This window comes from Palaemon carinicauda, chromosome 7 (genome assembly GCF_036898095.1).
Source record: "Palaemon carinicauda isolate YSFRI2023 chromosome 7, ASM3689809v2, whole genome shotgun sequence".
Lineage (NCBI taxonomy): Eukaryota > Metazoa > Arthropoda > Malacostraca > Decapoda > Palaemonidae > Palaemon > Palaemon carinicauda.
This window is the reverse complement of record NC_090731.1, coordinates 85857481-85881731: the sequence shown is the minus strand read 5'-3', so window position 1 is coordinate 85881731 and position 24251 is coordinate 85857481.

Genomic DNA, 24251 nt, shown 5'->3' with positions numbered 1-24251 from the left:
CTCCTCGTCCTTCGATCCACATCCATCAAACTCTGGACAGCGCCGTTGTGGTCAGATGTCTCAACCGTCAGGGCTCACGATCGCCCCAACTCAACCAGGGGCTGTTACCTCTCAGCAGTTCACCTACTAGGATTCCGCAATGTGACGGCGGATGCTATATCGAGGACAAGCCCCATAGAGTCGGAATGGTCTCTAGACGCAAGATCATTCTCCTTCATCTCCCATCAAGTCCCGGAACTGCAGATCAACCTCTTCACGACGAGCGACAACAACCAACTTCCTCTATACGTGACTCCATACGAGGACCCCAAAGCGGAACCGGTGGATGCCATGTCCCTGGATTGGAACAGATGGTCCAAGATTTACCTGTTCCCTCCACCCAACCTTTTGCTGAAAGTCCTCTCCAAACTGAGAACCTTCAAGGGAACAGCAGCCCTAGTGGCTCCCAAGTGGCCCCACAGCAACTGGTTCCCTCTAGTCCTGGAGCTACAGCCCAAGCTGATCCCTCTGCCGGACCCAGTTCTCTCCCAGCAGGTTCAGAAGTTGACTATCTTCGCTTCATCAAGGAAAACCAGAGACCTTCATCTCATGATTTTCTCTCCCTAGCCGTGAAGAAAAGGTTTGGAATCTTGAAGAAATGTTTAGACTTCTTAGAGGAATACAAAACAAAGTCTACCAGAAGGCAATATGAGTCATCCTGGAAGAAGTGGGTGTCCTTCGTCAAGGCAAAGAATCCTACGGAAATAACCATAGATTTCTGTATGTCTCTCTTCATTCACCTTCATGGACAAGGCTTAGCAGCTAATACGATTTCCATTTGTAAATCGGCCTTGACAAGACCACTACTGTATGCCTTCCAGATAGACCTGTCCAACGAAATCTTTAACAAGCTGCCAAAGGCATGTGCTAGACTCCGTCCTGCACCTCCACTAAGACCCATCTCCTGGTCTCTGGGTAAGGTGCTCCATTTTGCCTCTAGCCTGGACAATGAATCTTGCCCTCTGAAAGACTTTACTCAAAAAGTGATTTTTCTTTTTGCTCTCGCCTCGGGAGCACGAGTCAGTGAAATAGTCGCTTTATCTAGAGAAGAGGGCCAGATACATGTGGGATTTTGTATTTGGTAGGAAGTTCTATTAACCATAATAATTACCTGGAAACAGAGATGTATAATCATTAGTAATTATTTCTCAGCTGATCTCATCTTCGTCGCTGTATGCTTGATGGATAATAATACGTTGGTATTAATAAAATACGTCTTTAATGTATAAAAGACTACATTATGAACTTCTCTTTGTGACAGCTGACTCTCAAGTGCATATGGAGCGTCTTACACAAATCTCACAAACCAAAACATTGCTAAACAAAAGAGCATCGCTCTGAAAAGACTTAAATCCTACTCCAGCATAAATCATAAAGAATCCTATCTTATCTGAGGTAACCAACAAATGTTTGAATCCTAATACCAAAACAAATCATTACTCTTATGATCAAAGCATAACATGTCTCATTCATGCAACATGATGCAATGTTGCGCAATACCTGAAACACTTGAAATAACATAGTACATTGTTACAATAATACATAACAATACAGTTCGCCGAAACAGGGGAACTTACCCTCTTCCCTGACCCAACGTTTCTCGCTAAGAATGAACTCCCTACTAAGAGGTGGGGCCCATGGAGAATCTGCCCTCTGAAGGAAGATGTCTCTCTATTCCCAGTAGAGAGTCTAAAGGTCTATCTTAGAAGAACTTCAGACTTTGGCGGAGGACAACTCTTTAAAGGAGAAACATCGGGTAGTGATTTGTCACTTAAACAACTAAGGACGAAAATCCCCTACTTTATTCGCAGAGCGGATCCTGACAGTACACCCGCAGGTCATGATCCTAGAAAAGTCGCCTCTTCCCTAAATTTCTTCCAAGGAGTGGTTTTCGAAAGCCTTCGATCTTTCACAGGCTGGAAATCCTCAAGAGTGTTCTTTAAACACTATGCTAAGCAGGTGCACGAAGTCAAAAGATTCGTGGTAGCAGCAGGTAGTGTATTGAAACCTGCTGCTTAGTACTGCGTAGGACAGTGAGTTATTTCGGGACTCTAACTCAACGGGTGCCAGTGTTGACCCTAGTGCGATACATAGTGATTTCAAGTGCCACTTAGTGGCACGAAAGACTGTTCTTCTACAAGGTGAAGTAACATAGACTTGAACACGTGTGCCACATGTTTATTTGGACATGAAGTGTATTGTGACTTAAAAGACTCTTAGTTACTTTGGAACCCATGTGTGTAATGGCAAGTTTTCCTTTTCAGATTCCACACCCTTGTCTTATGTAGTCCTTGGTCTATGTTTATTAATTAATAATTTTATTGTAAATTATTTATCCTATTTCATATTATCGCTAATATTTTCTTGAATGAAATAGAATTTTCGCTACCATATGCGTCTTATTTCGCCCCTCTATATGAAATACACTACTGTTACTGAGTTTTATTTGCCCCTATTTTATCCTCTATTATAATTCATGTTATAATATTGCTCTTGTCTGATATAAACTCACCTAAGAAAAGTGAAATATTTGTTCCTACACAAATAATTAACCTTCCTGATCTGTCTACGAGACCGACAAGATCCTCATCTACAGGTGAGTTTGTCTTCATCAGGATACTTCTAGATGTTCCTATCGTCCGAACAGGACTTCCCTGGCAGGGGGGCAGGAAGCCATGTCATAGTTTATGCCATTGGTAGTGACATGTAACGGAGATGTCACGGTCTCTAAGGTCATCAGACCAAAGGAATATTGTTTGAAGTAGAAAGCACTACTGAAATGGGGAAAATCCATGATACACTAATTCTCTGGTACACTTCCATCAGGATGTCATGGCTTGAGCCCAAAAACGGATTTTGAGCGAAGCGAAAAATCTATTTTTGGGTGAGATAGCCATGACGTCCTGATGGACCCGCCCTCGTCCTCTATTCTGGCCAGTCAGGCCCCTCCCTTTCTTATTGTATCATGGAGGCTGACAGATACGCTAGATAGAATCAGGAATGAAGCGTGCGGATGTGACGTAAACCAAGATGGCGGCCAGCTATGGCGGCCGTTTGTTTACATCGCTAGGTACCATAACAGTAACTCAGGAGGAGAGTTTTGTAACGGCTCCTCCTGATACTTGCCACACTTCCCCCTCGAAGCGTAAACGCTATGTGGGGTGCAGATAGCTATGTGGTGTGTCAAGCATACGTCCCCTGTTATTATACGATATCCTAAAGGGAAACCTTATGGGTACTCCCACCAGAAGTTAGAATTCTGTGAAACCTTTAGTTTAATTCTCTGGGAATATCTACTGTATTCGTATATACCCTCAGGAAGCTACTGAAGGAACCTTCCATCAGGACATCATGGCTATCTCACCCAAAAGTAGATTTTTCGCTTCGCTCAAAATCCGTTCTTCGGTCCTCCCTTGGGCCGCCATCCGCAATTCTAGCCGACTGCCGGTTCCATTGCGGTTGGATGAAAGATTGCCTCCCTCTCTCTTTCATTTGAACACTCCTTCCGGAGGAAGACGAGGTTTGGGTAATGAGCTACTACCCTCCCCTCCTCCTTCCCCTATCCTTTCTCTCTACCTAATCAGTGCCGGTCCACTACTGCCTCTACCATGCCGGCAACAGCTGTCAGCGTAACCTGGTATCCTCTCTGTCTCATTGATTGACGTCAGTGTTGGAATACCTTTGCCGGTTGCTTGCCGACTGCCGGGAGCCGCCGATTTGCCGGCGATCTGCCATCATCCTGAGGTTCATACTCTCTCTGCCACATAGATTGATGACAAGGAGGGGTTCCCCCTCGATAGAGATTCGCCGGCGCCCGGCGCGCTTCCGGCATGCTGTCATGCTGCCGGCGTCACTTAATCATATTACTTCAGTGGACTGTCACCTCTTCCCTGCCGGCCTTGTGCCGGCAGTGACTATTGTATAGCTATATACGATAGCCAGTACATCTATGGTAAAGTACATACCCTAGATAGAAAACTATGGTGTATAGTTGTGCAGTAAATTCTTCTAGCATACTCTGTGCATCCATGCACAGTCCCTTGCCGGGACCTACCTGAATAGGGAGGAATAATTTTTCTCCCTTTTCTTCTATGCTGAATGAACTCAGCTCCCCCTTTACTATGACTAATTCCCTGGAGGAAGTCTAAGCTGTGCTTTATCCAATGTGGATATTCCTTCCACCTCTTTAGGTTCTTAAAGAGCCCCTAGAATTAGTTATGGTGTGGGGTCATGGCAATTGGCTGGACGGGATACACATGTATGTGTCTTTTCTGCTTCTTTTCCAGCTTACCTATCCTAAGCTTACACTTGAAAAGGAATCTTATATTAAGTTTAAATAATTTTAATACTAATCTAAAATTACTTTAAGTCATTACTTTAAGTCATTGTACATGACTTCTGTAGACTCATGTCCCCCTTTCTTTTACAGGAGGAGTATATCCGGTGTGAGAGCTCCTTCTGCAGCGTTCGGCGCCCGGACTTCTACGGCCACTTGGCATGCCGAACCCACGCCAGCTGTTCCATCTCTAAGGGGACCCTTCGGTATTGGGACCCGCAGGTCTGCACTGTCTGCAAGGACCTGCTCCATGAGGCGTTCGAGGACCCCACATCAGCGGAGGCCAGGGACATCGCCCGAGAGAAACTGCGCAAATGGGTGCTTGGTTTCCAAAAGAACGCCACGGGGCCCTACCTCCCGAGCGAGAAGATGAGAGCTTAGCTCTTCTCAAAGGCATTTGCGGATGCTGTTATCCCCAAGCCCGAGATCCCCTGCGTCCAGCTGACGGTTGAACTGGATGTATCGGACGCACTGCAAGACTTCCATCTTGACGAGGTGGAACGTATGCCGGAAGTGTCGGACACCACCGAAAGGACCCTGATGGCCGAGGGCCAAGAAGAGAAGGAGCATGTGGAGGCTCCGGACTCTGAGGGCGACGTCGCCCGCGCCCCCTCTGTTACTTCAGTTGCTGTAACGGAACCGATTCCCTCTACCTCTTCCACTCCTACACCATCGATAGTGGAAAACCAGGATAGTCTCCAGGCCCTGGTGGCCCTCCTGGACGAGAGGTTTCGCAAAGGACACGAAGACCTCAAGAGGGAGATCCTCAGTCTATCGAAGCAGACGGTCAGGAAGATCAATGTTAAGGATCTTCCCCAATGCTCAGTGACCAACCCCTGGAGGCATGCAGAGCACATACCAATTACGAGTGGATGAATTTTCATCAATGATAAACTAGGCTCCATCCCCCTTGAAGAGGTGGAGTTTTGGCCTAACTTTCGAAGCATATCCGGACTGTTACATCCATCTCAAGTCCGAGCCAGTTTCCAAGGAGGAAACCGAGCCTCAGGAGGTCATTGTCTTTGACCATGCAAAGGCTCAAGCTCTTCTGGCCGGCTGCCTTAAGAGCAAGGGCTACACCAACTCCAATGTGCCAGCCCTGAGCAAGAAACAACCATCCTTTCTTGCTCCTGCCACCATGGTCTTCCCCTTCGCTGAAAAGTCCCTGCTGGCAGTGTTGAAGGCGGTGGAGGAAGGGACACCCTGCCCTACATTGGAGGAATGTAGGCCCCTCTCCCTCGCCCTCCCTCCCAACGACAAGAACTGGAAAGACATCCAGTTAACTTTCACTGTAGGAAAGTTGGAGGCTGACGTCGCAGGACGGCAGTTTAACGAGAACCTCCCCAAGCTCTCCGAATACCTTCTGCGTCGGGAGCTGGACACGAAAGAGAAACTGGCTGCCTCTCTTTCTCACCAAGTGCAATTGAAGACGATGGCCGGGGACACTCGGACCCCAGACTTCTACATGGTCTTGGCTAAGTCCCATCTCGCCACCCTGACGAAGGATTTCTATAGCTTCATCAGGGCCCGGAGAGCCTGTAGAGAATTCGTGTTTGGGGATGCTACCGTTAAACACGAACCCCTGATTTCCTCCAACATTTGGAGGAACGTTCTCTTCCCTAGCGACCTCGTGAAAGAGATCGTTGACAGAGCTGCCACAGAGAACCGGAACCTTCTCAACAAGTGGGGCATGTCAAGGAAGAGGAAATCTTCTCAGGATGAGGGCCCCCAACCTAAGAAGAAATCGAACAAACCCAGACCCCAGCAGCGGCAGGCTAAGCGCCAGTTTCCGGCACCCGCTACTCCCCAGTTGGTGGCTCAGCCCCAACAGACCTTTCAGTTGGTCCCTCAGCCGGTGGTGGCTCAGTCACCAGTCTTCACACCTGCCTACGAAAGGTAGTCAACTACCTTTCGTCCCAAAGGTAGAGGCTCCGGCAGAGACTCCTCTCGACGTCCATCCAGAGGGAGAGGAGGAAACGGAGCAGGCGGCCGAGGTGGCAAACCCTCGGGAAACCAGAAGCAATGAAATGCTTCTGGTGTGAGGAAGACTCCGCTTCTTCCAGGATCGTTGGACCTTCGATCCTTGGGCTCACAGCATCATCAAGAATGGACTAGGGTGGAGTTGGGTAACACCACCTCCAACCCTCCACCAATTCTTCCAACAATCCACCCCCGTCCTGGAAGAATACTTCCAAGAACTCTTGAACAAGAAGGTGATCAAGAGGGTAAAGTCCACCGGGTTCCAGGGAAGACTGTTCTGTGTTCCCAAGAAGGACTCCGACAAACTCAGAGTCATTCTGGACTTGTCCCCTCTCAACAAGTTCATAGTGAACAACAAGTTCAAGATGCTAACTCTTCAGCACATAAGAGCCCTACTGCCTCAAAAGGCATACACAGTCTCAATAGACTTGGCGGACGCCTACTGGCACATTCCAATGAATCGCCAGGCCTCCTCCTACCTAGGATTCAGGCTTCAAAGAAGGCAGTACGCCTTCAGAGCCATGCCCTTCGGACTCAACATAGCTCCAAGGCTCTTCACGAAGCTCGCAGAAACGATCGTCCAACAGCTACGCCTACAAGGCGTCCAGGTGATGGCTTACCTGGTCGATTGGCTGGTATGGGCAGCATCCTCAGAAGAATGCTTGCAAGCTTCCAGAAAGGTGACCCAATTCCTGGAACATCTGGGTTTCAAGATCAACACCAAAAAGACTCGACTTTCTCCAGCTCAGAAGTTTCAATGGCTAGGAATCCATTGAAACCTTCAGTCACACTGTATTTCCATCCCTCTGAAGAAAAGGAAGGAAATAGTGGGATCTGTCAAGAGACTCCTAAAATCCAAACGGATTTCAAGACGACAACAGGATCAGGTGCTTGGCTCCCTCCAGTTCGCTTCAGTGACAGACCCAGTGCTACGAGCACAGCTAAAGGATGCATCGGGAGTCTGGAGAAGATACACATCCATCGCTCGAAGAGATCTCAAGAGACCTCTACCAACCCGGCTTCGCCCACTCCTAAAGCCATGGTCGGAGGCAAAGAACCTGAGAAGATCAGTTCCCCTTCAACCACCGCCTCCGTCGGTCGTTATCCACATGGATGCATCGCTAAAAGGACAAGACGTTCCACATCAACTTCTTGGAGGCCATGGCGGTCCTTCTCACTCTTAAGAGGCTGTCACCACGCCCCTCATCCCACATCCGTCAAACTCTGGACAGCGCCGTTGTGGTCAGATGTCTCAACCGTCAGGGCTCACGATCGCCCCAACTCAACCAAGTGTTACTGCCCATCTTCAGCCTAGCGGACAAGAAGAGATGGCACCTTTCAGCAGTTCACCTAGAAGGATTCCGCAACGTGATGGTGGATGCTCTATCGAGGACGACACCAATGGAGTCGGAATGATCCCTAGACGCAGACTCATTCTCCTTCATCTCTCGCCAAGTCCCGGAACTGCAGATCGACCTCTTCACGACGAGCAACATCAAACAACTTCCTCGTTACGTGGTCCCATACGAGGACCCCAGAGCGGAAGCAGTGGACGCCATGGCCCTGGACTGGAACAGATGGTCCAAGATTTACCTGTTCCCTCCACCCAACCTTCTGCTGAAAGTCCTCACCAAGCTGTGAACCTTCCAAGGAACAGCAGCCCTAGTGGCACCCAAGTGGCCCCGGAGCAACTGGATCCCTCTAATCCTGGAATTACAACCCAAGCTAATTACCCTGCCAGACCCAGATCTCTCCCAGCAAGTTCAGAAGTCGACTGTCTTCACTTCATCAAGGAAAACTCGAGACCTACATCTCATGATTTTCTCTCCCTAGCCGTTAAGAAGAGGTTTGGGATCTCGAAGAAAAGTTTAGACTTCCTAGAGGAATACAAAACAAAATCTACTAGAAGGCAATACGAGTCATCCTGGAAGAAGTGGGTGACCTTCGTCAAGGCTAAAAATCCTACAGAAATCTCTATAGACTTTTGTCTGTCCTTTATTCACCTTCATGGACAGGGCTTGGCAGCCAACACAATTTCCACCTGCAAATCGGCCTTGACAAGACCACTACTGTATGCCTTCCAGATCGACCTGTCTGACGACATCTTTAACAAGCTGCCAAAGGCATGTGCTAGACTCCGTCCTGCATCTCCACCGAGACCCATCTCCTGGTCTCTCGACAAGGTGCTCCATTTTGCCTCAAGTTTGGACAATGAGTCTTGCCCTCTGAAAGATTTGACTCAAAAAGTTATTTTTCTTTTTGCTCTCGCCTCGCAAGCCCGAGTCAGTGAAATTGTGGTTTTATCAAGAGAAGAGGGCCAGATACAGTTCGCTGAAACAGGTGAACTTACCCGCTTTCCTGACCCAATGTTTCTCGCCAAGAACGAGCTTCCCACCAAAAGGTGGGGCCCCTGGAGAATCTGCCCTCTGAAGGAAAATGTCTCTCTATGCCCAGTGGAGAGTCTAAAGGTCTATCTTCGAAGAACTTCAGACTTTGGCAGAGGACAGCTCTTTAAAGGAGAAACATCGGGGTCCGATTTGTCACTCAAACAACTAAGGGCGAAGATCACCTACTTTATTTGCAGAGCGGATCCTGACAGTACACCTGTAGGTCATGATCCCAGGAAAGTCGCCTCTTCCTTGAACTTTTTCCAGTCAATGGATTTCGAGAGTCTTCGCTGTTTCACAGGCTGGAAATCCTCAAGAGTGTTTTTCAAACACTACACGAAGCAGGTGCACGAGCTTAAGCATTACGTGGTAGCAGCAGGTAGTGTGCTAAAACCTGCTGCTTAGTGCTGCGTAGAACAGTGAATTATTCGGTACTCTAACTCCATGGGTGCCTGTGTTGACCCTAGTGCGAAACATAGTGATTTTAAGTGCCACCTTGTGACACTAAGGACTGTTCTTCTATAAAGGTGAAGTAACATAGACAGAAACACGTGTGCCGCATGTTTTTAACGTGAAGTGTATATAAGACGTTCCAGAAAGACTTTATAGTTCCTCTGGAACTTATGTGTGTAATGGCAAGTTTTTCGTTTTCAGATTCCACACCCACTTCTTTTGATGTCTTTAGTCTATGTTTTTAATTGCATTCCATTCAAAATTTGCTTATTTCATGCTAATTCTTGTTTTACTGAATAAAATAGAATTTGGTTACCCTGTGCGTCTCATTTCGCCGTCACTCATGAAATAAAAACTGTTACAGAATTTTTATTACCCTATTATCTGAATATTATTATGAACAATGTTATAATATTGTTTCTATTGATGCAAACTCATCTAGACCAAGGTAATTTGTTCCAACACGATTGTACTTACCTTCTTCTATCTGGCCCTGGGACCGGCAGGTATCTCCGAGACCAGGTGAGTTCCTCTATCAAGTAACCTCAAGATGTTCCTTATGTCCAAATAGGACTTCCCTGCCAGGGGGGCAGGAAGTAGTAACATGGTATATGCTTATCTGAAGTGACGTAACGGATATGTCACAGGTCTCTGTGATCATCAGACCAAAGGAATATTGTTTAGAAGTCGAAGGCACTACAAAAGGAGAAAAATCCACGATACATTAATTCTCTGGTACACTTCCATCAGGACGATATGGCTTGAGCCCAAAAAACGGATTTTGAGCGAAGCGAAAAATCAATTTTTGGGTGAGATAGCCATGTCGTCCTGATAGACCCGCCCTTGTTCTCTATTCCGGCCCTGACAGGCCCCTCCCAATCTTTTTGTATAATGGAGGCTGGCATAAACGCCGGAAGGAATGAGGATGGCGCGCGGCGGCGGCGTCAACCAAGATGGCGGCCAACATGGCGACCGGATGTTGACGTCGCCGAGTACCATAACAGTAACGGAGGAGGAGAATTTAGTAACGGCTCCTCCCATAACTTGCCACACTTCCCCCTCAAAGCGTAAACGCTATGTGGGGTGCAGATAGCTATGTGGCGTGTCAAGCATACGTCCCCTGTTATTATACGATATCCTAGAGGGAAACCTTATGGGTACTCGCGCCAGAAGTTAGAATTCTGTGAAACCTTTAGTTTAATTCTCTGGGAATATCCACTGTAGTCATATATACCCTTAGGAAGCTACTGAAGGAACCTTCCATCAGGACGACATGGCTATCTCACCCAAAAATAGATTTTTTGCTTCGCTCAAAACCCGTTATCCCATAAAAACAGGGGACGTATTCATGACACGCCACAGCTATCTGCACCCCACATAGCGTTTACGCTTTGAGGGGGAAGAAGTGGCAAGATAAGGGAAGAGCTGTTACAAAGTTCTCCTACTCCGTTACTGTTATGGGCACTCGGATGATGTCATACCCGTCGCCATCTTAGATGAAGTAGTATCCGCCCTCCATCTTCATTCCTTTCGCTGTAGCGTCCCAACCAGGTGTTTTATCCCAGTTCTTTCGCTATATCGGATATCATGTCACAATCTTCAGCTTATTCTACCTCTGGAAAGTTGAGTGTTCACATCTTATATCGTATAAATGCAGCTCTAGCCATAAAGTAACGTTTTTCTCGAAATAATTAGGGATTTGCTTTTGTGGCAGAGCTCTTGCCTAGACCGGAGGCGTTTCGGCGCAGTCGTTTACAACGCATGCTTTATTTAGCTAGACAGAACGACCTTCCCGGTTTTATAGCTTCTATCTTATTAGCTATTTAGTCTTCATTGCTAGGAACTAGTTATATTATGCCGTTAGTACTCCTTAGTTTCGGCGTATGCATAGCCGAATTATTGTTCCTAGGCCCCCTAGCCTAGATGCCTTAGGTTACTTTCATGCATGATATAATAAATGTTACTGGTGTTATTTAACTTAAATGAAGATATTAGGCAAATTATACGTATAACATATTTGGATTGCATATGATTTCCTCTTCCATGATCGTATACCAAGAGTTTCGATGATTCAGGTAGTCGAAATCTATGCCACTAGGCTAGTAGCCTAGTGGCTTTAGTATACTTTCACACATATCCCCGGTTACCCTTATGTATAAGGTAATCTCTTCCTCCCTCTGCGGGAAACCCACGGTTACAATCCTAGCCGTTCCTGCCCTGAATTGTCATTCGGGTAAGATTAGGCTAGGGTGTTTCTGCCCCTTTCCAACCATGGCTGATGAGTTTAAGTTTGGGTCAGAACCCTAGAGTACCTTTCGTGTGCCTTCAGCTCCCCCATAGGATAAATGTATTCTCTTATTGGACATGATTGATAGGCATAGGGAGCCTTGCCCCCCTAGACTGCACTTGAAGGGGTCTGAGATCCCCTTCGCCCTTTAATCTAGCGACTACTCCTGTGTTTGGAGAATGTGGGGCTGAAGGATATGAATATCCTTTGGCCTAGTTTAGGCAAGCATGGGAATTTTGTTTCTTTATAGTTTAGGACGGCTTGATGATGCCAGTCCCTTTACTACACTAGCCCTCCTTAGGCTGGAGAATGTACTCTCCCTATACCTAGGATGACGTTAGTACCGAAACAGAGTTCCCTTGTTGTCTAACAAGGACGGCTCACAATGACTCTTCACCCTCTCCTCACAGGACCCTTTTCCCCTACCCCTCTCTGTCCTTTGGTGATGGCCTAGCCATCACACCCCTGTCCGCTGTCTTACAATCCCACCTAGTGCCGGCGGGTTGTAGGGCCAGCCCGGTCTTTCGCCTGTTGGGTATAACCATTCAGCTTCCCTCTTGCATATATCGCTACGGGATTGCTGTTTCGGCGAGCTTAACTGCCGGCAGAGACTCCCCTCGTGACTTTACTGTAATCTTCACTCCTCCCTTGGACTGCCATCCGCTGCCCCTGTCCGTCTGTTACCAGCATGGCTGCGGATGAATGGAAGCCTGATAACTAACATGCTCTCCCCTTCCATTTGAACCCTCTTTTCAGAAGAAGGCGGAGTCGGGGTGACTTGCCACCACCCCTTCACCTCCCTTCACTCATTGCTTTCTCTCTCTCTATGGGCTAGTATTGTTGACTAAGTCGACTGCCGGCCACCAGCCCTGCCAGCAGAAAGCAGGTAGGGTTGGTGGTCTGCCAGCCATTAGCTTACTGTTACTGTTGACTCTGCCGGCGGCAGCCGGCAGTGTATGCCTAGGCCACTACTCAGTCACATTGTATGATGGCTGGGCTGGTGTGCCTTCAGCCGGTAGCCCGCCGACTGCCGGCATACCGCCAACGCGACAGAAGGCTACTCCACTACCCAGCCACATTGAATGATGGCCAGGGCGGCGTGCCTTCTGCCGGCGACGTGCCGGCGGGCTGCTAACTATTTAAACACAGAGTTACTGTGCCAGTTGAGCTATCCTGAGCACTAGCCTTGCTGGCGGCATGCCGGCAATGTCTGTAGTATTGCTATATACCTCAGACAGAAAACTATAGTATATATTATACAATAGATACTTTTCCAGCATACTCCGTGTGTCCATGTGCAATCCCTTGTTGAGACCTACCTGAATTGGGGGACTGACTTGCCCCCTCTTCTCTATGCTGATTGTTCATCAGCCGCTCCAATTCTCATTATTAACTTCCTGGAAATGTGTGTTGTTTATACTATTCTCCCCCCTATGGATTAAAATCTTCCATTGGACCTCCTACAAAGACGTCCTAAGATTAATAATGAGAAAGGTCACAGCAATTGGCTGGGCGGGATTCACAAGTATGTGTCTTTCCTAATTCTTTTCCAGCTTACCTATCCTAAGCTTACACTAAGAAAGGATTTAATATTATGATAATTAATATGATTTTAAGTCTACTGTGATAGATTCCAATATACTCATATTCTTTTCCTCTCTTTACAGGAGGAGTACGTTCAGTGTGAGAGTGTGTTTTGCAGCGTACGTCGCAGGGACTTCTATGGACATCTGGGGTGCCGGACGCACCCCCGTTGCTCCATTACCAAGGGGTCTCTCAAGTATTGGGACCCACAGGCGTGCACCACATGCAAGGACCTGTTACGTGAGGAATTTGAGTCTTCCCAGTCTGCAGAGTCAAGGGATACTGCTCGGGAGAAACTATGCAGATGGGTGCGTGGTTTCCAGAAGAACGCCATGGGGCCTTATCTTCCCAACGAGCGCATGAGAGCCATGCTTGTCCCTAGGGCATCTGCGGATGCCGTAATCCCTCAACCTCACCCTGAGATCCCATGCATCCAGCTGACGATCGATTCGGATGTCTCGGATGCAATGAAAGACATCCACATTGAAGATGACAGGATGTCGGAGGTGTCAGAGGACACCGAGAAGGATCTTTTGGCCGATAGCCAAGAAGAGGAGTCTACTGTGGCTCCAGAGTCAGAAGAGGAGGATGTGGCATCCCTCTCAGTGCCGTCGACTCCTGCCCCGGAACCGGTACCTTCTACTTCGTCCACTCCCCTACCTACGCAGTCGGACGATACCATGGCTGCCATTCAGGCCATGATGGCGATCTTCGACCATAAGATCAAGCAGAGGGGCGCGGAGTTCAAGAAGGAGCTTCTCCGCCTGTTGATTCAACGAGGGTCTCAGAAGAGACTCAATGTCAAGGACCTTCCCTCCTGCTCAGAGATCAACCCATGGAAGCATGCCGAGTACATGCCTATCACCAGTGGGAAGATAGTCCTCTCTGACAAGCTGGGCACCATCCCCATCGAAGATGTGGAATTCTGGCCGAATTTTGACTCTTACCCAGATTGCTTTGTTCGTCTCAGGACGGAACCTGCTTCCAAGGAAGAAACGGAGCCTAAGGAGGTCATTGTCTTTGACCACTCCAAGGCTCAGGCGCTGTTCGCCGGCTGCCTGAAGGAAAGGGGCTACACCGACTCCAAGGTGCCAGCCCTAAGCAAGAAGCACCCATCCTTTCTTACTCCCAATACCATGGTTTTTCCCTTCGCGGAAAAATCCTTCAAGGCAGTACTGAAGGCAGTGGAAGTGGGGAAACCTTGCCCTACCCTCGAGGAGTGTAGGCCCCTCTCCCTAGCTCTACCACCTGATGATAAAGACTGGAAGGACATCCAGTTGACCTTCTCAGTCGGGAAGTTGGAGGCTGACATCGCTGGACACCAGTTCAGCGAGAACCTCCCCAAGCAATCCGATTTTCTACTCCGTAGAGAACAGGATACAAAGGAGAGACTGGCTGCTTCTCTCTTTCTCCAAGTGTCCATGGAGACAATGGCTGGAGAACAGAAGACCCCGGACATGTTTATGGTCCTAGCCAAGACTCACTTGGCAACTCTGATGAAGGACTTTTACAGCTTTGTCAGGGCACGACGGGCATGTAGGAAGTTCATGTTCGCGTCTGCAACCGTCAAGCATGAACCTAGGAGTTGATTTCTTCCAACATATGGGAAAAGGATCTCTTCCTCCTCTGATTTGGTCAAGGAGATCGTAGACAAGGCCGCCACGGAGAATAGGAACCTTCTCCAGAAGTGGGGCATGTCGGCAATGAGAAAGTCTTCTCCGGATGAGGGTCCCCAACCTAAGAATACATCCAAGAGACCAAGGCTGCCACCTCCCCCAGCAAAGCGACAACTTCCCATGACATCAACGCCACAGCTAGTGGCACAGGCCCAACCCAACTTCCAAATGGTGCCCCAGCAAGTGGTGACTCAGTCACCAGCCTTTACTCCCACTTATGAGAGGCAGTCTACTACCTCTCGTGCGAGGGGCAGAGGTTCAGGAAGAGACTCCTCTAGACGTCCCTCCAGAGGGAGAGGAGGTAGGGGGGCAAGCGGTCGAGGAGGTAAGTCCTCTGGAAACAAGAAGCCCTGGGCCCACAGCATCGCCAAAAATGGACTAGGCTGGAGCTGGAAGACATCACCACCAGCATTTCCGCAATTCTTCCAACACTGCACCCCAGTTCTGGAAGAATATGTCCAAGAACTCTTGAACAAAAGGGTGATCAAGAGAGCAAAGTCCATCAAATTTCAGTGAAGCCTGTTCTGTGTTCCCAAGAAAGACTCCGACGAACTAAGTCATCCTGGACTTGTCCCCTCTCAACAAGTTCATCAAGAACAACAAGTTCAAGATGCTAACCCTTCAGCTCATAAGGGCCCTATTGCTCAGAAAGGCATACACAGTCTTCATAGACATGGCGGACGCCTATTGGCACATCCCGATGAATCGCCAGATCTCCTCCTACCTAGGATTCAGGCTTCAAAAAAGAAAGTACACTTTCAGAGCCATACCCTTCAGGCTCAACATAGCCCCAAGGGTCTTCACGAAGCTTGCAGAGACTATCACTCAACAACTACGCCTACAGGGCGTCTAGGTAATGGCCTACCTGGACGATTGGCTGGTGTGGACAGCATCAGAAATGGAATGCCTGCAAGCATCCAAGAGAGTGATCAAATTCCCGTAACATCTAGGATTCAAGATCAACATCAAAAAGTCTCAACTATCTCTGGCTAAGAAGTTCCAATGGGACCTACAGTCACACCGTTTCTCCATTCCATTAAAGAAGAGGAGGGAAATAGCTAGGTCTGTCAAGAGACTCCTCAAATCCAAATGGATTTCAAGACATCAACAGGAGCGTGTGCTCGGCTCCCTCCAGTTCGCTTCAGTGACAGACCCAGTGCTGAAAGCACAGCTAAAAGAAGCATCAGGAGTCTGTAGAAGATACACATCAAACGCTTGAAGAGATCTCATAAGACCACTCCCGTCTCGGCTTCGATCACTCCTCAAGCCATGGTCGGAGGCCAGCAAGTTCAATAGGTCAATGCCTCTACAACTGCCTCCACCCTTAGTTACCATCCACATGGACACATCGCTGGAAGGATGGGGGGGTCACCCTCATCAACGCGAGATTCAAGCAGCTTGGTCCTCCCTGTTCAAGACGTTTCACATCAACATCTTGGAGGCCATGGCAGTCTTCCTCACACTGAAGAGATTGTCTCCTCGTATCTCAGCCCATGTGCGACTGACTTGTACAGCGATGTAGTGGTCAGATGTCTGAATCGTCAAGGCTCACGATCGCCTCAACTCAACCAAGTGAAATTAGCCATCCTCTGTCTAGCGGAGAAGAAGAGATGGCACTTATCAGCAGTTCACCTTCAAGGGTTCCGCAATGTGACAGCGGACGCTCTATCCAGGATAGCTCCGAAACAGTCAGAATGGTCTCTAGACGCAGAATCATTCTCCTTCATCTTACGACAAGTCCCGGAACTGCAGATCGACCTCTTCGCAACGAGCGACAACAAGAAACTTCCTCGATACGTGGCCCCGTACGAGGACTCTCGTGCGGAAGCAGTGGACGCCATGTCCCTGGACTGGAACAGATGGACCAGGATTTACCTGTTCCCTCTGCCCAACCTTCTGCTCAAGGTCCTCACCAAGATAAGATCCTTTCAAGGAACGGCAGCCCTAGTGGCTCCCAAGTGGCTCCAGAGCAACTGGTTCCCCCTGATTCTGGAATTACAACCAAAGCTGATTCCACTGCCAGACCCAGTTCTGTCTCAACAAGTTCAGAAGTCGACTGTCTTCGCTTCATCACAGAAAACCAGAGCCCTTCATCTCATGATTTTCTCTCCCTTGCCTTAAAGAAAAGGTTTGGAATCTCGAAGAAAAGCCTAGACTTCTTGGAGGAATATAAGTCAAAATCTACCAGAAGGCAATACGAGTCATCTTGGAAGAAATGGGCAACCTTTGTCAAGGCAAAGAATTCGAAAGAAATCTCGATGGATTTCTGCCTGTCTTTCTTTATCCACCTTCATGAACAAGGTTTATCAGCCAACACGATCTCTACGTGTAAATCTGCCCTGACAAGACCCTTGCTATATGCCTTCCAAATACATTTGTCTAACGAAATCTTCAATAAGGTGCCAAAGGCCTGTGCTAGACTTAGACCAGCGACCCCTCCGAGACCCATTTCATGGTCTCTTGACAAAGTGCTACATTTTGCCTCAGGCTTGGTCAATGAGACTTGCTCTCTGAAAGATTTGACCTAGAAAGTTATTTTTTTGTTTGCTTTAGCCTCGGGGGCTAGAGTTAGTGAAATTGTGGCATTATCTAGGGAAGAGGGCCTTATCCGGTTTGCTGACATGGGCGAGCTCACCCTCTTTCCTGACTCAATGTTTCTCGCCAAGAACGAGCTACCCACAAAAAGATGGGGTCCCTGGAGAATTTGCCCTCTGAAGGAAGATGTCTCTTGGTGTCCAGTGGAGAGTCTAAAGGTCTATCTTCGCAGAACTTCAGACTACGGGGGAGGACAACTCTTTAAAGGAGAAGCATCGGGGTCAAACCTGTCACTTAAACAACTACGGGCGAAGATCACCTACTTTATTCGCAGAGCGGATCCTGACAGTACACCCGCAGGTCATGATCCTAGTAAGGTCGCCTCTTCCCTGAACTTTTTCCAACTAATGGACTTAGAGAGTCTTCGCTCATTTACTGGATGGAAGTCATCCAGGGTGTTGTTTAAGCACTACGCGAAGCAAGTGCAAGAAGTCAAGCGATACGTGGTGGTGGCAGGCAGTGTTCTAAAACCTGCCGCTTAGTGCTGCAAGGAACAATGAATTTTATGGGACTTAAAATTCTAAGGGTGTATATGTTGGCCCTAGTGCACAACATAGTAGTGATTGTCATCGTGATGACGATACGGACTGTTCTGATATACTAAGGTGATATAACATAGACTGAACACTAGTGCCGCATGTTTTTTACACGAGTGTATATTGAGACATTCTCAGAAAGACATTACAATTCCATACGGAAATTGAAGTGTGTGGCAAGTTTTCCTTTTCAGGTACTACAAATATTTCTGTTTATGTCAATGTGCCTATGTTATCTAATTGATTTTCAATTACAAATTTACATTATTTACATGTATGCTCAAATTTTACATTATTTACATGTACGCTCATCCTCATTTATTTTAAATAAATGTCTAATGGTTTTATGCTTCTTATTTCACCCTAAAACATTATAATACAGCCTTTGTGAGAGTATTTTTGTACCTTTCTTCTACATGATGTGTTAAACAATAATGCTACCTTTGTTTCTACGCTTACGCAAACCTTTCCAGCGAAATGCTACTTGTTCTGATACTTGATACAAACTCGGGCTACCAACATGCAACGAGACCTGCATGTCCCCTTTGACTGCTGGGTTGGTTCAGTATAACATGCAACTTTGAGACTTTTCCCGAGTCTGGTTTGACTCTTCCCTGGAGGGGGCAGGAAGCACTAATATTCTACATGTTAAGCGGATATGACTAAAACGGAATTTTCATAGGTCTCTTAGGTCCTAAAGACCAAGGAAATATTGTCTGGAAGTCGAAGGCACAACTGGGAAATCCACGATACATTAATGCTCTAGTAAACTTCCATCAGGACGACATGGCCTGAGCCCAAAAAACGGATTTTGAGCGAAGCGAAAAATCTATTTTTGGGTGAGATAGCCATGTCGTCCTGATGGACCCGCCCTCCTTTCTATGAAAAGCCTTAGCAGGCTCCCTCCCTATCTTACTGTATCTGGAGGTACTGGCCGAACGCTAAAAGGAATGAAAATGGCGGGCGGATACTACGTCATCCAAGATGGCGACGGGTATGACGTCATCCGAGTACCCATAACAGTAACGGAGGAGGAGAACTTTGTAACGGCTCCTCTCTTATCTTACCACTTCTTCCCCCTCAAAGCGTAAATGCTACGTGGGGTGCAGATAGCTATGTGGCGTGTCAAGAATACGTCCCCTGTTTTTATGCGATATCCTAAAAGGCAACTTTAGGGATATTCGCGCCAGAAGTTAGAATTCTGGAGACCTTTAGTTTAATTCTCTTGGAATATCCACTGTAGTCAAATATACCCTAGGAAGCTACTGAAGGAACCTTCCATCAGGACGACATGGCTATCTCACCCTAAAATAGATCCGTTTTCACCTTCATTTCACCCGTAATAACAGCAACCAGTTCGGCAACTTAAATTTAGTCGAATTGGTTGTTCTGTTTGTTTGCGGTTGAAATGATGGTCAAATTCGGTCAAATCACGTTATTTACTACAGGAAAACATATATTTTCTGTTCGAAATCAGAATCTGTAATACAGAAAAACTTTACCGAATTTTTAACGAAGAAAAGACCAGTTGAGCCTCAAATTGAAGGCATGAAAGCAGAAGGGGATGTAGAGGCTGAGATTTGATGAATTGCAGCGGAGGAGAATTTGCTTAAGTTGATGTTGGCAGAACGAGAAGAAAGAGGGCGAATACGGGAAGAAATGGAAGCAAGAAAAAGAGAGGCAGAACAAGAAAAAAAACGAGAAGAAGCCCAAAAAATTGCAAGACATGCGAGAGAGGTGGAAGCAAGGGAAATTGCAAGACAAGAAGAAAAAGAGAGAAGATAGGAAGAAAAGAGATGGATGAAGCGAGGTATGCGCGGGAATTGGCGCTACTGAAAGCCCGTGTCCAAACCGGGGCGGCCCCTGCTAAGCATGATCCAGTGTTTAATGTGTCGGAAGCCAAGAAGTTAATTCCAAGGTTCACAGGAGAGTCTCCAGGTGAGTTCTTCAATCATTTTGAAACAGTCGCAGCAACGATGAAATGGCCAGAAGATAAATGGTCTGTGTTATTGCAGCGTGTGCCCTTACTTTATCTCAGGACCAGAGGATGGAGTATCAAGAAGTGAAGAGGAGTGTGCTATAAGGTGACCCCTGATTATTATAATGAAAGGTTCCGAAGTTTGAGAAAGGACGAGAAAATGCCTTTCCTGGATTACGCTTATAAGGTACGACGATGTTTTAAGAGATGGACAGAGGCTGCTAACGTAAAGGAGATGGCTGATTTGGAAGAATTGAAAATACTAGAACATTATCTATGAGGAATTCCTGAACACATTAGAACGTACTTGAGAGAGAGAGGTGAAGAAACTTGATAAAGCCACTTCGCTGAGTGAAGATTTAAATATTATCAGTCGTAAACCCTCCTTGGGCACGAAGTTTCAACCGTTGTTTTGACCAAGTGTCAAGTATCTGCTAAACCATGGAAACAAGTTCAGTAATAACTACGTCCTCCTTCAAGTATCGTGAAAGACGTGAAGAAGGTTGAAGTTGTCTGTTTTAAGTGTGGCAAGAGAAGCCATATCAGTAAGGAATGTTGGTCAAATCAACTGAAAGCAGTTGCCCAAGTGATTAAGGATAATTCGACTTCACAGAATGCAAAGACTAAGAAGCAATAGGGAAAGGACGGAGGGGAAAATAAACCAGCTAATGTTTACACGACTAACAGGACGAACCCAAAAAGCGTGGATGCCATTAAACCATATATTTATGAAGGTATGCTAACAGTAATAGACGGGAGTAAGCAAACTCCGGTCAGGATATTGTGCAACACAGGTTGTAACCATAGCGTGGTGGTTCAGGGAGTACACCCGTTGGTGTAACAGTCTCTCACAGGGGCCTCAGTTATTTTGAAGAGAATAGGAGGTGAGGAGAATAGGACATCAAAGGAGTAGATGTCCTGCTGGGTAATGAGGTTGGAGGAGCGCTTTTCGTGCCTTATCCCATTGTAACGGAGAAACCTTTGAAGTATAGTCCTACGACTGAACTCGAGAAGGACTACCCGTATCTGTTTCCTAGTTGTGTTACGTCTAGGAGTATAAAGAATACAGTGGCTGCTGAAAAAAAAGAAAAAGAAATCGAAGGAGCAATGTACTTGAAGGATTTGTCTTCCGAAGAAGAGGATTCCCATGATGGTACGCAAGAAGAGAACTCCCGAGCAAGCCTGAGCGAAGAGGAACAACAGACAAGTGGACAAGAAGACAAAGGAGAAATGGACTTGGAAGAAATAGAAAATTCAACGTTAGAAGTAGGACAAGTGAGTAGGTGTCATGGGTAGATACAATACTTTTAAAAGGATATAATAAAAGACAAAATGTCTATTCTCAAAGTGTGAGCAGCGAGGTAAGACAAGAATCGACTACGGCCCTGTTTGGGCAATCCTGTCATCTCTTCATTTTTGTCAGCATTTTGGAAATAAACCAAGCCTCGCTGAGAGTGCCTACTGTAATAAGGAAAGTGTCCAGTTTGACCAAGATGTCATCGTCTTAATTAGTGGAGTCAGCATATTTTGTGAAACCGAGCCTGAGGGAAATCCTTGTTTAGGATATATGCCACCATGGAAGGACACGTGCTGCCCTTTTGTTACGACTTAACACGTGGTCCAGATTGCATCAGAAACTCCTTCTAGAAGCTTTCATGACGTGATCGAAGTGGCCGTTTTTGAGGAAGCCAATACTGTAGAGGCAAAGAATTTTTAAAAAGAACGCCTTCTATGGAAATGACCATTGCAATTAACTCTGCCCATGCATGGGTATATATATTAGTGTGCTACTGTAGTTAACACACATTTGGGTTCTCTTCAAATGTTATCTTTAATGTGTTATAGATTAGAGTTGGTATGTTACATCTTTAAGTAAAGTCTAAGTAAGTTAACTTTAAAATAGTTTATTCTTTAAGAACAGTGTTAACATCTTCATCACAGGAGTATAGCTGGTTTGGTCGGATGACCATTCCGTATGACATCGTAAAGTAAACTGATACAAATATCCAATTTCATACTAAAGTTTACATAGGTATCTCAGCATTTATGGAATTATAGTAAACACAACATTTATACCGGAAGATGCTTGTTCCGTTCTCACAGACAACTTCTTTCTCACGGGACTTGATTGTGTTTACTCTTCATGAAAAATGTTACATTGCTGAGGTTTGGCAATCGCATCCTGCTTAGAATATGACTATGGCAGTTCTCACACTTCTCTTACTTCCACAATGACCTGTAGGTCATGTGTTTTAAACAAGTAATATATAATATATTACATTAGCTCGGTCAGCTTCCTAAAATTTTAAATACGTCAAAATATGTTTACTAGGAGTGTGACTGGATATATATATATTATTTTTTTTTTTTTAACTTTAGCCATAAGCAAATGAGGACGAATGTTCAAATAGGCACAAAAAAAAAAAAAATAATAATAATGCATACTTAACAAATACTGCCAAAACAAAGAAAAAATGCATGATAAATACAGATCACATATATGGTACATTGCTAGCAAACGATTATATGGTACCAAAAAAAAAATACTGATATACATATGATTCGGTAACTTTGTTAAAGAATAGTTGTTACCTTTGTCAAAAACATAGATTATTATAATACGGTAACTAATAAAAATATTTGTTACCTTGGTAAAGATACAATTTTAGTGCACAAACACGAATTCCTGGTACATACACGTACCACGGTTTCGTACATAGGCACATATATATATATATATATATATATATATATATATATATATATATATATATATATATATATATATATATATATATATATATATATATATATATATAGGCTATATATATATATATATATATATATATATATATATATATATATATATATATATATATATATATATATATATATATATATATATATATATAGGGCTTATATATTTTATTAGATGCCCACAGATTCTGTTTTTTAACATTCAAGCTTATATATTTTATTAGATGCCGAAAAAATTATTCATTTTTTAAATGTTTTTTAAATGTTTATTTTTTTAAAATGCAAATGTTCTATAGTCTCTTCTATTACATATTACTAGCGTACTAACTGCTTTTCGTGCACAACACTTTTCCAAGACAATAATTCTCCTTTGAACGAATGAAGGGGCCAGTTTCAAACGGCTTTAAATTGAATTAAATAAGGAGTTTTATCTGAACATGGCAAACGTTCTATTTGATCTCAATACTGTTACTCTTTAACCTACGCCAACTAAGGATGTTAACGGCGATAAATATCATCACCGTAACACTTATTCCTGCTAGTAGTATGTATAATCGACGTTCTTCATAAGTCGGTGTCGGGTGGTCCATCTCGGTCAATTTCATCAACCGCTTAGCCACATGTGCATTGTATGGGAGAGGTAAAGATGGAATTGTTGTTGACCACATGAAGTTCGCGAAGTAGGCTCGTTCTCTGATGATAGTCTTGATTCCTTGCACCTTATAATTCGGGGACGTCCCGATACAACCATCTGCTGCAACGAAGATTTGGGAATAGGACGTGGATCCGTCCGGGCATGATACATTGAAGCCGGCCTTGTCGTATCGTATCCACGAGCCGTTGTTCAGTCTGCAATTGAACTTATTATTGTCAAAGGGATAAAGCCTATCCAGACAATTTTCATTTGTATGGGAGAGAGTACCGTCTAGCACTATACCTAACTCGCATGAATCCATTAAGTTTTTATGGAATTCAAATGAGTCAGCTGTACATATTTTTTTATCCATTGCGTCTGAACAGTGAGTTAATTGATTTAAGTCTTTAATGACCGTATATGTTTCCTTGTCTGGGGAAATCAATACGTGTCCTGTCAAACTGGATATTACTGGATTTGAGTGATTCGTCATGAAAGTCGGAAATGGTGATATCCTGTAAGATTGCCAGGCATCAGAAGAATCAAAGGGAATGGTAATCATAATCCTGTGACTTTCAACGCTTACTGTAATTAGGCTGTAATAAAATTCTAACCTACGTGCATCTAACAAAGGAATATAACCTAATTTCTCCCGTCCGTTCTCCACAATTAACGTTAAGTCTCTTATTGGCAACAAATGGGGTGACAGTACACCTTTAGTCGCTAACGTGATAGCTTCCACATAATCTTTTGATTTCTCAATGAAATGTGCAATTCTATTATGTATGTGATCTATTTTTGAATCATAATACGTTAACGTTGCCAACAAATCCTGTACTTCCATAATCTGATTGATATTACTAGAATGTTCATTTACCAAACCCATAATTTGATTGATTGAAGCTAACTGATTCCTTAGTTCTGACATAATCAATTCATCTTCATGAGTCAAAAACTCAATTTTCTTATTTTGATTACTAATCTTAAGACGATTGGAAATTCCTAAACC